We start from the raw sequence: 15,741 nt of genomic DNA on the forward strand, positions 1-15,741 counted from the left end.
CAGTGATTGTAACCTGGTTCGAGTATAACCGGTGCAATTCTCGGTGCAATTGAGTCAATTGCACCTGAGATTGCACCCCTTCGTTTTCTTACCGGTTGCAATCACTGTGAGTGGAAACAGTGATTGCAACCTGATTCGGTGAAACTCGGTGCAATCAACGGTGCAATTGAATCAATTGCACCTTCGATTGCACCTCCCTCGTTCTTAGCGGTTGCAATCACTGTGAGTGGAAAGGTGAGTGTCACTAACGTTGGCTTTATTTCCTTCTTCCACATTAGAGTTCACGTTAACTTAGTTAATGTGACTCTTAATGTAGGCTATGATGGTTTCGAGGACATTATTGGCGATTACTTTTCTCATTAACGTTGCAAGCTAGCTCCCATCCTACGTTAGTGGTTATGTTAGTTAGACTAACGTGGCCGCTAACGTGGTTCTTCCTTGCTTCCTTTGTCCTAAAATCAAGCAATAGAGTGCATCAAAGTTCTAATTCAAATCATGAGACATGCATCATCCAGTTTGTTATACAATTCTTGCATAATTCTCATGAAATCATGTAAAGTGCACAATGTTTGCTTGAATCAAGATGTAAGTGAAATTCTACCCAAAACTTGCTTATTTCCTAAGAAAATGCATGAAACTACCCTAAAACAGTAAAGAAAAGGTCAGTGAAACTGGCCAAAATGCCCTGGCATCAGGTCGTCCAAGTAATAAACCTTACGTGAGTAAGGGTCGATCCCACAGAGATTGTCGGCTTGAAGTAAGCTTTGGTCATCTTGTAAATCTCAGTCAGGCAGATTCAAATGGTTATGGAATTTTGATAATTAAATATAAATAAAATATAAAATAAGGATAGAAGTACTTATGTAATTCATTGGTAGGATTTCAGATAAGCGTATGAAGATGCTTTGTTCCTTCTGAACCTCTGCTTTCCTATTGCCTTCATCCAATCATTCATACTCCTTTCCATGGCAAGATGTATGTTGGGGGATCAACGTTTTCAATGGCTACCGTTCGTCCTTTCAGTGAAAATGGTCCAAATGCGCCGTCACCGCACGACTAATCATCTGTTGGTTCTCACTCATATTGGAATAGGATCCATTGATCCTTTTGCGTCTGTCACTATGCCCAACACTTGCGAGTTTGAAGCTCGTCACAGTCATCCCTTCCCAGATCCTACTCGGAATACCACAGACAAGGTTTAGACTTTCCGGATCTCAGGAATGGCCGCCAATAATTCTAGCCTATACCACGAAGGTTTTAATCTTAGATTAAAAACCCAAGAGATACACATTCAAGCTTGTTTTCATGTAGAACGGAAGTGATTGTCAGGCACGCGTTCACAAGTGAGAATGGTGATGAGTGTCACATAATCATCACATTCATCATTTTCTTGTGTGCAAATGAATATCTTAGAATAAGAATAAGCATGAATTGAATAGAAAAACAATAGTACTTTGCATTGATTCATGAAGAACATCAGAGCTCCACACCTTAATCTATGGGGTGTAGAAACTCCACCGTTAAAAATACATAAGTGATAATGGTGGTCATTGGCTTCGGCCCCAGAGGGGGAACCAGAATAACCAAGATGAAAATACAATAGTAAAAGGTCCTATTTATAATGAACTAGTAACCTAGGATTTACAGAAATGAGTAAATGATGAAGAAATCCACTTCCAGGCCCACTTGGTGTGTGCTTGGGCTGAGCATTGAAGCTTCCACGTGCATAGGCTTCTCTTGGAGTTAAATGCCAGCTTTTGTGCCAGTTTGGGCATTTAACTCCAGCTTTTATGCCAGTTCTGGCGTTTTGACGCCAGAATTTTTTTGCTGACTTGGAACGCCGGTTTGGGCCATCAAATATCGGGCAAAGTATGGACTATTATATATTTCTTGAAAGCCTAGGATGTCTACTTTCCAACGCAATTAAGATCATGCCAATTGGGCTTCTGTAACTCCAGAAAATCTACTTCGAGTGCAGGGAGGTCAGAATCCAATAGCATCTGCAGTCCTTTTTCAGCCTCTGAATCAGATTTTTGCTCAGGTCGCTCAATTTCAGCCAGAAAATATCTGAAATCACAGAAAAATACACAAACTCATAGTAAAGTCCAGAAATGTTATTTTTATTTAAAAACTAATAAAAATATAATAAAAATTAACTAAAACATACTAAAAACTACCTAAAAATAATGCCAAAAAGCGTATAAATTATCTGCTCATCAATCAAGTTCAAGCAAGAATTGACACAAACAAGATTAGTGATAAGCACGAAAGTATTTGGCCCCATCCTAACTCCATGAGGTACAAAAACAAAGAATAATGAATTAAAAAGGACTAAAACACTAATCTTGTGTGTGGAACAAATATGACCATTAATGCTAAACAAGTCACGAAGCACCAAAACAATGCAAGAAATTCTCAACAATTGAGTAAAAGAATTCAACACCATTATTAAAATAAGAAACTTAGAAAATAAAATAAGAACAAGCTACAAAAACAAAATTCATATGCAATGAATAAAAGTATGCAAATGTAATAAACAAAAGAAAATGAAAGATGAGAAAAAAAATAAAAAGTGAAATTTTTTTTATTTTATTATATTATTTATTTATTTATTTATTTATTTTTTTGAAGAGAGAGAAAAGAAGAAAGTAAGAAAGGAAGAAGCGAGAAGAAGAAAGGTAGAAAGAAAGAAGAAGAAAAGAAGAAGGAAGAAGAAAGAGAAGAAAGTAAGAAAGGAAGAAGCGAGAAGAAGAAAGGTAGAAAGAAAGAAGAAGAAAAGAAGAAGGAAGAAGAAAGAAAAAGAAAGGAGAAGAAACAGGGCGCGAGGCGATGCTTACGCTTAAGCGTGGATTGCAGGAGGGACACGCGATGCTTAAGTGTCGCCCATGCTTATGCATGGAATGCAGAAAGTGTAGGTGACGCGTAAGCATCGCCCACGCTTACGCATGGGTCTAGATTGTTCTTTTCGCAAAAAACCAGCAAAATTCCAGCACAACTCTCTGGTTTTTGTACCCGGAGTCCCCATATGGCATACGACGCATGCGCGTCACCCACGCTTAAGCGTGGGGTGACCCATTTTTTTTAAAGAAGCCTAAAACAAAGTTTAGCACTCTCCTAACCTATAAACATTCTAAATCACCCAAAATTCAAATTTAACAACAAATCTTTTGAATTTTGAAAAATTTTCAAATACAAAACAAAAAAAACTTACACTTCAAGCAAAATATAATCTAACAACAACTATTCTAATCAAAACATGAATTTAAAAAACAATCTTATCAATAAAAGTAAAATGTATAAGAGTATAGAAAATAAGAAAAACTACCTACAATGGCAACTCAATTCACTCATTGATTAGATATACAAGAGAATGGAAAGAGTTTACCATGGTGGGGTATCTCCCACCTAGCACTTTTAGTTTAAGTCCTTAAGTTTGACATTTGGGAGGCTCCTTATCAAGGTGGCTTGTGCTTCAATTCTTCTTGGAACTCCCACCAATGCTTAGTTCTCCATTGTGCTCCAAGATTTCCAACGAGTTGCACCAAGTCTTGATGGAGTCCTTCACAAGCTTGGAGCTCCCAAAGTTGATACTCATTGTGCGATCCGGGATCCCAAACCTTGTTTTCACACCCATCTTCTAATTGATCATCATGGTTCCACTTAGTTGGTAGACAAGCCGAATTCTCAATGAAGCCTCCAAACAACTTCCTATACCCATGCAATTTAGTTCTACACCAACCATTGCTATTCAACTTTGAGCATGCAACCATCATGAACTTAGAGTGATGTTTCCAACCACCACACAACTCTCTCCTACTCTTAACTCCATAGAGAGCTCTAAGTTGACCATCATTTTCAATCAAACCAAATTCAATTGAGAAAGTAAAGCTTAGGGATAAGAATTTTACCCACTTGAATGTTGTGTAGGATAGTGACTTAGGAAGGGGTGGTTCCAATGATTTTGCAAGTTTCACTCCCTTGAACTCTTCCTTGACAACTCCCACCTCTTTATAAGCTTCTTCAATTTCAATCTCTTCCTCTTGGTAGCTCCCTTCCAATTCAATCTCTTCTTCATTGCTTACCAAGGGCATAGGAGGTTGTGCATCTTCTTCTTTAATCTCAATTTCATGTCCAATAGAAGAGGATCAATTGTAGATAAGAATTCCTCAATGATTGAATCTATCTCTCGATCAACCTCTTCAAAGTCTTCAACCATGATATGCTTTGGAGGCCGCACACCCTCCTCAACATCAATTTCAAGCTTCTTGGAAGAGGGCTCCATGATTCTACATTTCCATGGACTTTCAACATCTCCTAAATCTTCAACCATTTCTTCCTCCTCTTCAACAATCATAGCTTCCTCAAATTATTCCAATACAAAATCTAAGTCCTCATTCTCCACTGGATTTTCCAATATCTCCTTCATGCTACGCTCTTCATTTGATTCATCACATGTGGCCATGGAAGTACTTTGCGTGCATGAGTATCGGGAGGCCGAAGTGTTTACTACCTTGGTCAAGGCGGCCGTGAATTCTGGTACCTCCCTTTATATTTCTCTTTGCCCTTGAAGAATGAGACTAAGGGTTTCATCTATTGGAGATTGGGATGGATAGGAGGATTCATTATTTTGGAGGAAGGGTTCATGATAGGAAAGTGATTCTTCTTAGTAAGGGTATGGAGGTGGTGTGTATGGAATTTGTGGTCCTTGGGAGTAATTGTATTGGAATGTGGGTGGTTCTATGGGTTTTCTCTCATAATGGTCACAAGGATGAGGTAAGGGTGATTGGTTATATGATGGATGAGGGTCATAGAAAGGTATTCGGTAAAAAGGGGCTTGTGAATATGGTTGAGGGCTATGTTGAGGATGAGGCTCATAGGTATATGGTGGTGGTTGTTGACAACCACAATGAGGATCACCACATCCATTAGATTGATATGCATTAGGAGTGGAATTATACCTATAAGAAACCGATGGAGGTTGTTGCCAAGAAGGTTGATCATATGCTCGAGGCTCCTCCCACCTTTGATTGTTCCATCCTTGATGCATTGTAATCTCCACTTCCTACAATATAATTGTAACCAAACTCATAGCCAAAGGGATGAAAATTCATGGTAGCAAGGGAAAATAAAAATAAAAACTAGTAACAAATAAAGAGAACAAACTCCTACAACTACCAAAAACTAACAAAGAAGCAAAAGACAAACATATTCACAATATTCACATATATACAATAACCAATAACAAGGCACACATTTGCAATTTCTCGGCAACGGCGCAATTTGATGAAAGATATTATGTCGGTAAAGAATTTCTCAATGAAATCTTGTTGCAATTATACTTCTAAACCAACAATGAATCCTCAATCAAAATTTAATTTGTTTGTCACAAGTACAAACCCCAATAAAAAATATAACCGAAGTATTTAAACATCGGGTCGTCTCTCAAGGAATTGCAGGGAAGTGTTTATGTTATTGGTTATGGGAAAGTATTTTTGGGGTTTTGAATAAGAGACAATAAAAATAAATGGCAAGAAAGTAAATGAAACTCAAATGATAATAGATCTTGGCAAGGGTTGATGGTTACGGATCTTTATCTTTGTCACTAACCACAACATGATAATTGCAAAGATCAATCCCATTAAGTCATCCTCTAACAAGTGAAGGAAAGTCAAATGAGCTTTATCAATTCTAATCCATAAGTCCTAGCCACCTCACTAATTAACTTAGTAGAAGCTAGAGTCAATGGATACCAATTATCAATCACTTGGACATTCGCCGGCCATGAGTTGCTTAAAATGGCCCACGTTGATCCTGCGATGCGCACACATGAGCGACGCGTGCACATCTTTTAACTGCAAGGAAACTATTTTAAAATGCATATCATTTTGAAGCCCCAGATGTTAACTTTCCAACGCAACTGGAACCGCCTCATTTGGACCTCTGTAGCTCAAGTTATGATTGTTTTAGTACGAAGAGGTCAGGATTGACAACTTAGCAATTCCTTCATTTCTTCATTTCTCCATTTTTACATGTTTTTTCTTCATTCCTTCAATCCAATCTTTGTCTTTTAATCCTGAAATCACTTAACAAACATATCAAGGCATTAAATAGAATTAAAGTGAATTAAATTTATCAATTTTTAGGTCTAAAAATCATGTTTTCACTCTTAAGCACAATTTAAGGAGAATTTACAAAATCATGCTATTTTAGTGAATAAATGTGAGAAAAGTTAATAAAATCCCCTAAATTAAGCACAAGATAAAACACAAAATTGAGGTTTATCAATTATCATCACCGATTGAATTTGGAAAGGGAATGAAAGTGAGAGAGGCTGAGTGTCTTTGAATCTGAACTGTGACACCTCCATGATTTCTGGTTTCAATTTCTTGCGATCCGTAACTCCAATAAAAAATATAATCCGATAAAAGTGATCGCATCTTCCTCTTCTACGTGTTGGTGTCAGTTTGTCCGGTAGAAGTTGATGGTGACGTAGCTCCTCTTCCCCTTGAGTTCGGTCAATTAGAGTTCTAGGATGCACAGACGATTTCTAACATTTTCTTCTTCAATAGCTTGGTCAGAAAGCTTCTTCGGAGTTTTGTTTGTTGTGGTTTCTGTACAAAGGTAGGGTTTGACAATTTCACAATAATTAAACATGAATTTGATAAGTGAATGTTGGTTTGATTAATTATTGTTTGAGTTTGATTAAGCCTATGTTGAAGTTTATGTTGAATTATTGTTGTTTGCATGAGATTTTAGGTCGGCTATGTATGAACAGCCAGCTAGGGTGTTTTGGTGAGTTTGGGGCTGTTGTGGTGTGGAATTTTGAGATAAATTGATGAGGTTTGATGGCCGAGAGATTAAATTAAAATTTACAAAGAATCGGTAACTGAAAAACTCGAGAACGGATTAAAACACAAGTAATATTTTAAAAGAAAAAGGTTAAGGATTTCATTTTTGGCATAAGAGGAAGATTAGTAATTAAATTTTATTTTTGAAGGATAACATTTTATTCGTATATAAAAAGTCAAGGTAAAATTTGTAATTATATAAGTTTTCGGGTATTTTGGATAATAAATAAAGTACAGGGGTGAAATGGATATTTTATAAAAATTCAGGGTTGAAGTGTTATCCCACTTGCTCTGGGAATGAGATAGGGAAGAAGAATTTTGAAAAATAAATTTAATTATGGAGTTTTGAATGAATGTATATTTGTGATACTTGGGCAGTAGCAAGGATTATGGTTCGTCCCACTTGCTCTAGGCCAGTGTTTGAGATTTGATAATAATGATGATTGATTTGGATTGAATGAATGTATGTTTGAGATCCTGGGTAGTAGCAAGGATTGTGGTTCATCGCGCTTGCTCTAGGTCAGTGATTGTGACGCCTGGGTAGTAGCAGTAATAGTGGATTATTCCACTTACTCCAGGTTAAGCTTTTAAACACCCGCCTGGGTAGTAGCCGTAGTAGTGGTTATTCCACTGGCTCTAGGTTAAGCGGATAGTATTAAGGGGGTTGTAGCTCAAACCCACTTGCTCCGCAATGGGTGTTTCTATCCATGGTTAGCTACTAGGTTGTGTTGGTTGGCTATATAATCGACAGATGATATCATCAGCCATAGGTGATGGGTGAAAATTAGATTTCCATACAAAACTCACCGGCAAGTGTACCGGGTCGCATCAAGTAGTAAAACTCACTTAGAGTGAGGTCGATCCCACAGGGATTGATGGATCAAGCAACTTTAGTGTGGTGATTAGTTTAGTCAAGCTAACAGTATTGAATTGAATGAGAATTGATCAGCTGAATGTAAATTGTAGGTAATTTAAATTGCAGAAGGTAAAGTGATTGAATCTTAAAGAGCAAGAAATGTAAATTGCAACAAATGTAAAGGGAATGGGTTGCTGGGAAATTAAGGAAAGCAATAGATTAGACTTAGAACAATTAAATTGCAGAAGAATTAAATTTCATGAAAGGTAAATTTAGATCACAGTAAATTCAAATGTAAAGTTGCAGAAAAGGAAATCGGAGCAGAGAAGGGAATTGAAGCAGAAAAGGAAATTGTAACAGAGAAGTGTAAGCAATGGAAATTTCATAAAGTTGAATTGAATTCTTGAAATATAGAGAGTACAGAAAATTAAAAGTGTATCAAAGAGAGCCTTCTATTCTACTCCTACTCCTACTCCTACTACTGCCTAGCAACCTAACAGAGCTCTCCCAATGAAATGAAATTAATGCCTTTATATAGGCTTTACAAAATGAAAAATGAAATTGAAATTGAAAATAAATTACAATTTAAATGAAATTCCTAATCTAACTGTTTCTTGTGCCTTTCAGTGATGTCACTGGGCTTTGTTGGTTCGGCCTTGAATGAAAATGGGTTGGAGGTGCATGCTCCAGTGGAGCGTTCGGTTAGGAAAAATGCCCTGTTCACTTTGCTTGGTGCTTCCTCACGTGCCAAGTTTTTTTTCTAGCGTTCCCTTTGGTTGAGCGCTCCGTTCCTTTGCAGCACTCCCTTGGTCGAGCGCTTCTCTTAGCGCTCCCTTGGTTGAGCGCTACGTTCCCTTTTTTGAACGCCCTTAGTGCATGGCCCCTCTCCAAGCTGAAATTACCGCAAAAGTTAACAAAGTGAGCGTGACGCTCACTTTGCTAACGAGCGCTACTCCAAATGTTGGCTTTTGAGCGTGGTTTTGGGCCTTAAAGATGCCTATCACTTGTACTTCAATTTCATGCCAAATATAGATTGTTATATATTATTGGAAAGCTCTGAATGTCAGCTTTCCAATGCAACTGAAAGCGCATCAATTAGACATCTGTAGCTCAAGTTATGGTCTTTTGAAGAAGGCATGGTCATATTGTCAGCACGAAGTTAACAAAGTGAATGCCCAGTTAACTTAGTGAGCGCTCCCCTTGCTTCCAAGCTGAAATTCACGAGAAAGTTAACAAAGTGAACGCCCAGTTAACAAAGTGAACGCTGATTTGTCAAACAAAGCACGCTTCCTCAATTTAGTCATGGGCCACGCTTTTAAAAGCGTGGCCTAAGGTTCCAAAGTGTGCTCAAACTTCAAAGTGTGCCCCAAAATTCTTCTTTCCTCTTTTTGAGCTTAATTTGTGCTTTTTTATTGCTTCTTCTTCTATTATTTCCTAAAAGATTTATAAAATCAAAAGATCAAAGAAATACATAATTTAAGCACAGAAGCATTCAATATTTAAGCACTAATCATCAATTTCTTGTATGAAAGAGCATAGAAAAATATGACATGATGACATGTAATCACAACACCAAACTTAAACCTTGCTTGTCCCCAAGCAAGAAAAGAATCATGCAATAAAGATTGACAATACAAGGTAAGAAGAATAGCAACTCAATGTTCATGGTTGGCTAGTTTTCTATGCATGCCACAATCACAAAAGAAATGTAAATGATTGATGCTTCTATCTAGCTCAATTTATGAAATCTTTTCCTTATATTTCTTCCTTGAAACAAGCTTTTGATTTTCTTTTTAGCTGCTCCTTTTGGGTGTTTTGCCCTATGAGTTGATAATAAAGCTACGACTCTAAATGCTTTGTTTTCAAGTATTACCACTTGATACATAAGCACGACAAGAATTTAATTAGAGGACTTCATTAAGCTCATTTGTTTCTTTTCTTTACTCTCTAATCATTGATGCTCAGAGCCTTGAGCTTTGAGGGAGTGCTTTTGCACTTGAGCCTAGCCTTGACTCTAAGTGTTTTATTTTCAAGCTTTTTGCCTGATACATAAACACCACAAGTACTTAACAATTGAATTGTCATTGGTACTCAAAGCCTTCAGCTTTCTCATTCTTTCCCTTTTTCTTTTCTTGCTTTAATTGCAATTGCTTCTTCGAAGTTTTTATGATTTCAAAAATTTCATAAAATGTCCTAGATGAAAACTTTAATTAAATAAAATCTAATGTAATTGAGCAACAATTAATCATTCTAGCCTTCCAATACTTGTATGCATATGCTAAGTTCTTCTTTAATGCCTTGTTTGTTTATGATCATGATACTTTATTGCTTTTGAACTCACAAAATTCAAGATAGTAGTCACAATGAAACAGCAAGATGTTACAAATCAAAATTCAGGCTATGCTTATTCTTACCACACATGTATACAGAGAAGAAAATAGCAGACAATTATGCTTTTTAAAGTGCTAGAAGTAAGTAAGAGGAGAAAGGAGTGTTAGCACCTTGTGGTTCATCTTCCTTGTTGTTGTCCTTTTCCTCATATTTTTTCTTTTTCCATACCAAACTCAGAATGCTTGCTCATCCTCAAGCAACAATTAGAACAAGGATGATGGGGCTAAGATGTATCATGAGTGTCTTACAATGAAATGTTAGTAGTACATGTGTTTAAGCAAGCAAAATGAATAATAACAATGAAGGCAAAGGGAAATAGAGACATTGTGACTGTAAACATAAGAGGGTGTGCATGATACATTGCTTAAAAATATAAGTGGCACACCAAACTTAGTGTGACACTTTCACTTAGAATTGATGTAAGTATCTAGTATGGATTGGAAACAAATTTTTGTTGCATAGCAACACTAAACTTAGAATGCAATCACATGTCCATTTTATTTGAACTAAGACTAAATGAAACTGTTATATGTTAAATACAATCACCAAGCCAAGAATCTGTCATGAATAAGGATTTCTTGGTGAGGTATTAACAGAAACAGTTAAAGAGCAAAATAAATGAAAGTATTAAAAACAAATGGCTAAAGCAAGTAGAATAAAAAAGTGTCAAACTAAAAGAAAAATAACACTACAAAGACATTATGATTATGTTGACAAGTGGTGTTGCTGGACTTATTTGCACAGAAAATTAAGTGGCACACCAAACTTAGAAACTTAGTGTGACACTTCCATTTAGAATTGATGCAATCATCTAGATGGATTTGAAAAAAAATTATTGCAGGGCAACACCAAACTTAGAATGTAATCATATGCCAATTTATTGAAAATAAACAAAGTAGACAGAGAAAGTAAACAAAGCAAAGAAATGAAATGTTACCTGCGATTGGGTTGCCTCCCAAAAAGCGCTCTTTTAGTGTCATTAACTTGACATGTTGTTCTTCACTTTCTTCCTTTTCTTCCAGTTTGTTAAGAGGAATGACCTCAAGGGTGGAGAAGATTCAGCTATTGTCCCCTGTTTTGGTCTTTCCTCAGCAAGCTTCCTTTTGTTAATGGCTGAATTGAACTTGCTTGCTGGATCAGGGGTAGGATTGTTTGTAGTTGACCTTTTCTTGAATGTTGTCCTTGGTATCTTGGTCACAATCCTCTTCTCGGTACTCTTGTTAGTTGCCTTCACTTCTTTGATTCCAAGACATGGTTGTTGTGTAATCTTCATCCAGAGCCTTTTGAATTACTGGCTCAATGAGCCCTTCATCTATGTAATCCTCAACTTCAATTGAGCGTGAATCTCCTTGATTGGCTTCCTCCCCTTCTTTTGCTTGATCTGCCATTAAGTCTTTTGGGAGTGAAATTTCATGTTTCTCTGTCACCTCAATTAGCTTCTATGGATATGCAGTTTCAGGTTCAAATACCTCCACCACCTCATTCTTCATTGAAAGTTTGCTTGACATAGGTACCTTTTGTTCTTGTTTTTCCACTTCCTCTCCCACAAATTATTCTTCATCCTCACTTTTTGATAATTCTGAGTTTCTCCTTATTTGCTCTAAGTGCCCATCCATCTTCTTGAGGAGGATTTCTTGCCTTTTCCAGGATTGTTCTTGTCTTTCAAAAAATTCTCTGGACTTTTAAAGGATATCCTCTGCTAATTCAAGAGATGATGGTTTAGAGTAATTTTGTGAACATGGATGTGTTGTGGTGAAGTTGTTTGGAGGGGTATGGAGTGAATTTTGTGAATTGTGAAATGAATTTTGTGGTTGGTATGGATCGTGGAGGAAACTTTGTGTTGACACATCATCAAGTGATGAAGGATTTTCATATGAGAAACTGGGAGTTGAGGTTGGACAATTTTGCATGAATGAATTGAAGGTTTGCTCAAGTGATGATGGCTCTTGATTAATAAGGTATGACACATTGAGTGCTCTCTGATTTTGATCCTCCCAATCATAACTTGAAGAATTGTGAAATTCATCACAGTATGCATCATCTTGTGGCATTGGGGGACAATTTTGCATGAATTTATTGAAAGCAGTATCAAGTGATGATGTCTTTAGATGAACAAAGTATGGATCATTAAGATCCCTTTGATTTTGCCCCTTCCCAGTCACAATATGAGTGGTTGTTATAGCAATACGAGTCATCTTCTGGCTCTGGGAGGTGTTCATACTCTTTCATTCCTTGGTGATACTCCCAGCCACCATTAGAATAATGACTTGAATCATTTTGTGGTGGTGGGAAATATCCCATATGATTCCCTTGCTCATCTTGTGGTTCTGAAGCATATCTCCATTGATTGGAGTGCTCAGAATTTGTATTTTCTTGGTGATATTTCCAGCCACCATTAGAATATTTAATTGGTAATGGTGGGTAATATCCCATAAAATTTGTTTGATCACAAGATGAGTTGAACTCCATTTAAATTTTGTAAAACACAACACCAATGAAAATTAAAATTCATGTCACAGAGACGAATTTCTTAGTGAGGCAATAACTCAAACACCTTAGTGTCAGCTCAAATCAGAAAATTAAGAGAACAAAAATAAAGAAAATGCTTAATCTAGACTTCTCACCCACTTAATCATTGTCGATCTAAATCAATCCCCGACAACGGCTTTAAAAACTTGATGGGTGAAAATTAGATTTCCACATAAAACTCACTGGCAAGTGTACCGGGTCGCATCAAGTAGTAAAACTCACTTAGAGTGAGGTCGATCCCACAGGGATTGATGGATCAAGCAACTTTAGTGAGGTGATTAGTTTAGTCAAGCTAACAGTATTGAATTAAATGAGAATTGATCAGCTGAATGTAAATTGTAGGGAATTTAAATTGCAGAAAGTAAAGTAACTGAATCTTAAAGAGCAAGAAACGTAAATTGCAGCAAATGTAAAGGGAATGGGTTGCTGGGAAATTAAGAAAAGCAATAAATCAAACTTAGAACAATTAAATTGCAGAAGAATTAAATTTCATGAAAAGTAAATTCAGATCACAGCAAATTCAAATGGAAAGTTGCAGAAATTAAATTTACAGAAAAGGAAATCGGAGCAGAGAAGGGAATTATAGCAGAAAAGGAAATTGTAACAGAGAAGTGTAAGCAATGAAAATTTCATAAAGCTGAATTGAATTCTTGAAATATAGAGAGTACAGAAAATTAAAAGTGTATCAAAGAGAGCCTTCTATTCTACTCCTACTACTACTCCTACTGCTGCCTAGCAGCCTAACAGAGCTCTCCCAATAAAATGAACCTGATGCCTTTATATAGGCTTTACAAAATAAAAAATGAAATTGAAATTGAAAACAAATTATAATTTAAATGAAATTCCTAATCTAACTATTTCTTGTGCCTTTGAGTGATGTCAATGGGCTTTGTTGGTTCGGCCTTGAATGAAAATGGGTTGGAGGTGCATGCTCCAGTGGAGCGTTCGGTTAGGAAAGTGAACGCACCGTTCACTTTGCTTGGTGCTTCCTCACGTGCCAAGTTTTCTTCTAGCGTTCCCTTTGGTTGAGCGCTCCGTTCCTTTGCAGCGCTCCCTTGGTCAAGCGCTTCTCTTAGCGCTCCCTTGGTTGAGCGCTACGTTCCCTTTTTTGAACGCCCTTAGTGCATTGCCCCTCTCTAAGCTGAAATTCCCACAAAAGTTAACAAAGTGAGCGTGGCGCTCACTTTGCTAACAAGCGCTACTCCAAATGTTGGCTTTTGAGCGTGGTTTTTAGGCCTTAAAGATGCCTATCACTTGTGCTTCAATTTCATGCGAAATATAGATTGTTATATATCGTTGGAAAGCTCTGAATGTCAACTTTTCAACTCAACTAAAAGCGCATCAATTGGACACTTGTAGCTCAAGTTATGGTCCTTTGAAAAAGGCATGGTCATGCTGTCAGCGCCAAGTTAACAAAGTGAACGCCCAGTTAACTTAGTGAGCGCTCCCCTTGCTTCCAAGCTGAAATTCACGAGAAAGTTAACAAAGCGAACACCCAGTTAACAAAGTAAATGCTGATTTGTCAAACAGAGCATGCTTCCTCGATTTAGTCATGGGCCACGCTTTTAAAAGCGTGGCCTAAGGTTCCAAAGTGTGCTCAAACTTCAATGTGTGCCCCAAAATTCTTCTTTCCTGTTTTTGAGCTTAATTTGTGCTTTTTTATTGCTTCTTCTTCTATTATTTCCTAAAAGATTTATAAAATCAAAAGATCAAAGAAATATATCATTTAAGCATAGAAGCATTCAATATTTAAGCACTAATCATCAATTTCTTGTATGAAAGAGCATAGAAAAATATGACATGATGACATGTCATCAATAGGACAGACATGCATCCTACTTGTTTGCGCATATTTGTTTGTGATTTGTGTTTTCTATGATTGTGTTTGCTTGTGATTGGATTCTATGTTCTATAATTTCTGAGTTGGATTATACATTGTTGACTATTGTTATTGACTGAGAACATAAAGAAATGAACTTAACTTCTAACCCCGACTCTACTAAGAATTCCCTAGTTTTTACCCCCTATTTTCATCCCTTTCAGCTACAGGTGCGAAGGTTTTGTGTGGAGCTACAGGAGCATAGCAGATTAAGTTTACGAGTTGAGTTGCTAGAATTTATTTTTCCCTCGTCGTTTATTTTTTTTGTTTTTTTAGAGGGGTAGGACTTGTAATTGAGGTTCTTTGAATAAGTCTATGTATATAAAGTTTTGTGAATATATATACTTTTGTGATTAAGTGATTTAAAATAAAGTCTCCTTTCATTTTCTTAATTAAAAATTTCGGTTCATATTCGCAAAGGCTCAATATTACATAAATATAATATGAAATTAAAAGAGTAGACGTAGGTGACACCGTGACTTTTAGTGCGATCATGAGGTGCTAAAAGTTAGAGTGTTACATTATGGTATCAGAGCAGTTCGTTCCTGTAGAACCTGAGGGACGGACTGACTATGCTTCACTGCATAGTCTGAGTGTCTGTCATGCAGTAGGACTTGTCTTAGTGACAAGAGTTTGAGTTTTACATGCATGATTGTCTATTGACTAATGCTGTTAGTCAACCGTTACATTTCTCACGATATTAGGTCTGGCCAACTTAATACTGATGATTTATGTATATGGAAACACTAATGGATTATCATGGACAAAATAGAAGTAATAGGTAATGCAAATTATGGGGTTTGGGATGTTAAAGGTTATGAAGTTAGCTTGGTTCTGAAGTATAATCTTTATTCTTATTACACAAACTCATGCGATCTCTTCCTTCGTTATCTTTATTGGAATTCTTGCTTTGGATTTTCTTAAAATGCGATATGATTATTTCCCAACCAAATCTTATTGTCCATATGTACCTTTATTTGTCTATAAACCTAATTACTTACCTGGCTTCTTTCGAATACTATCTATGACATTGCGCGTATTTCTCGTCATGGATCCTATCTTTCTTTGATTTAGGTTCGAACTTGTTTTAAAGTAACAATTTTCGAGGGTAAAACTTTTTGTAAGGTGGATAGGATATAAAAACCCAAATTTTTAAAAATTAAATAATGAGTTATTTATAATTTATTATTTTATTTAAAGAAAATTATTTTTCTAAAAGTAATTAAATTAAATTTTAT

The sequence above is a fragment of the Arachis ipaensis genome, chromosome B01 (assembly GCF_000816755.2).
Source record: "Arachis ipaensis cultivar K30076 chromosome B01, Araip1.1, whole genome shotgun sequence".
Lineage (NCBI taxonomy): Eukaryota > Viridiplantae > Streptophyta > Magnoliopsida > Fabales > Fabaceae > Arachis > Arachis ipaensis.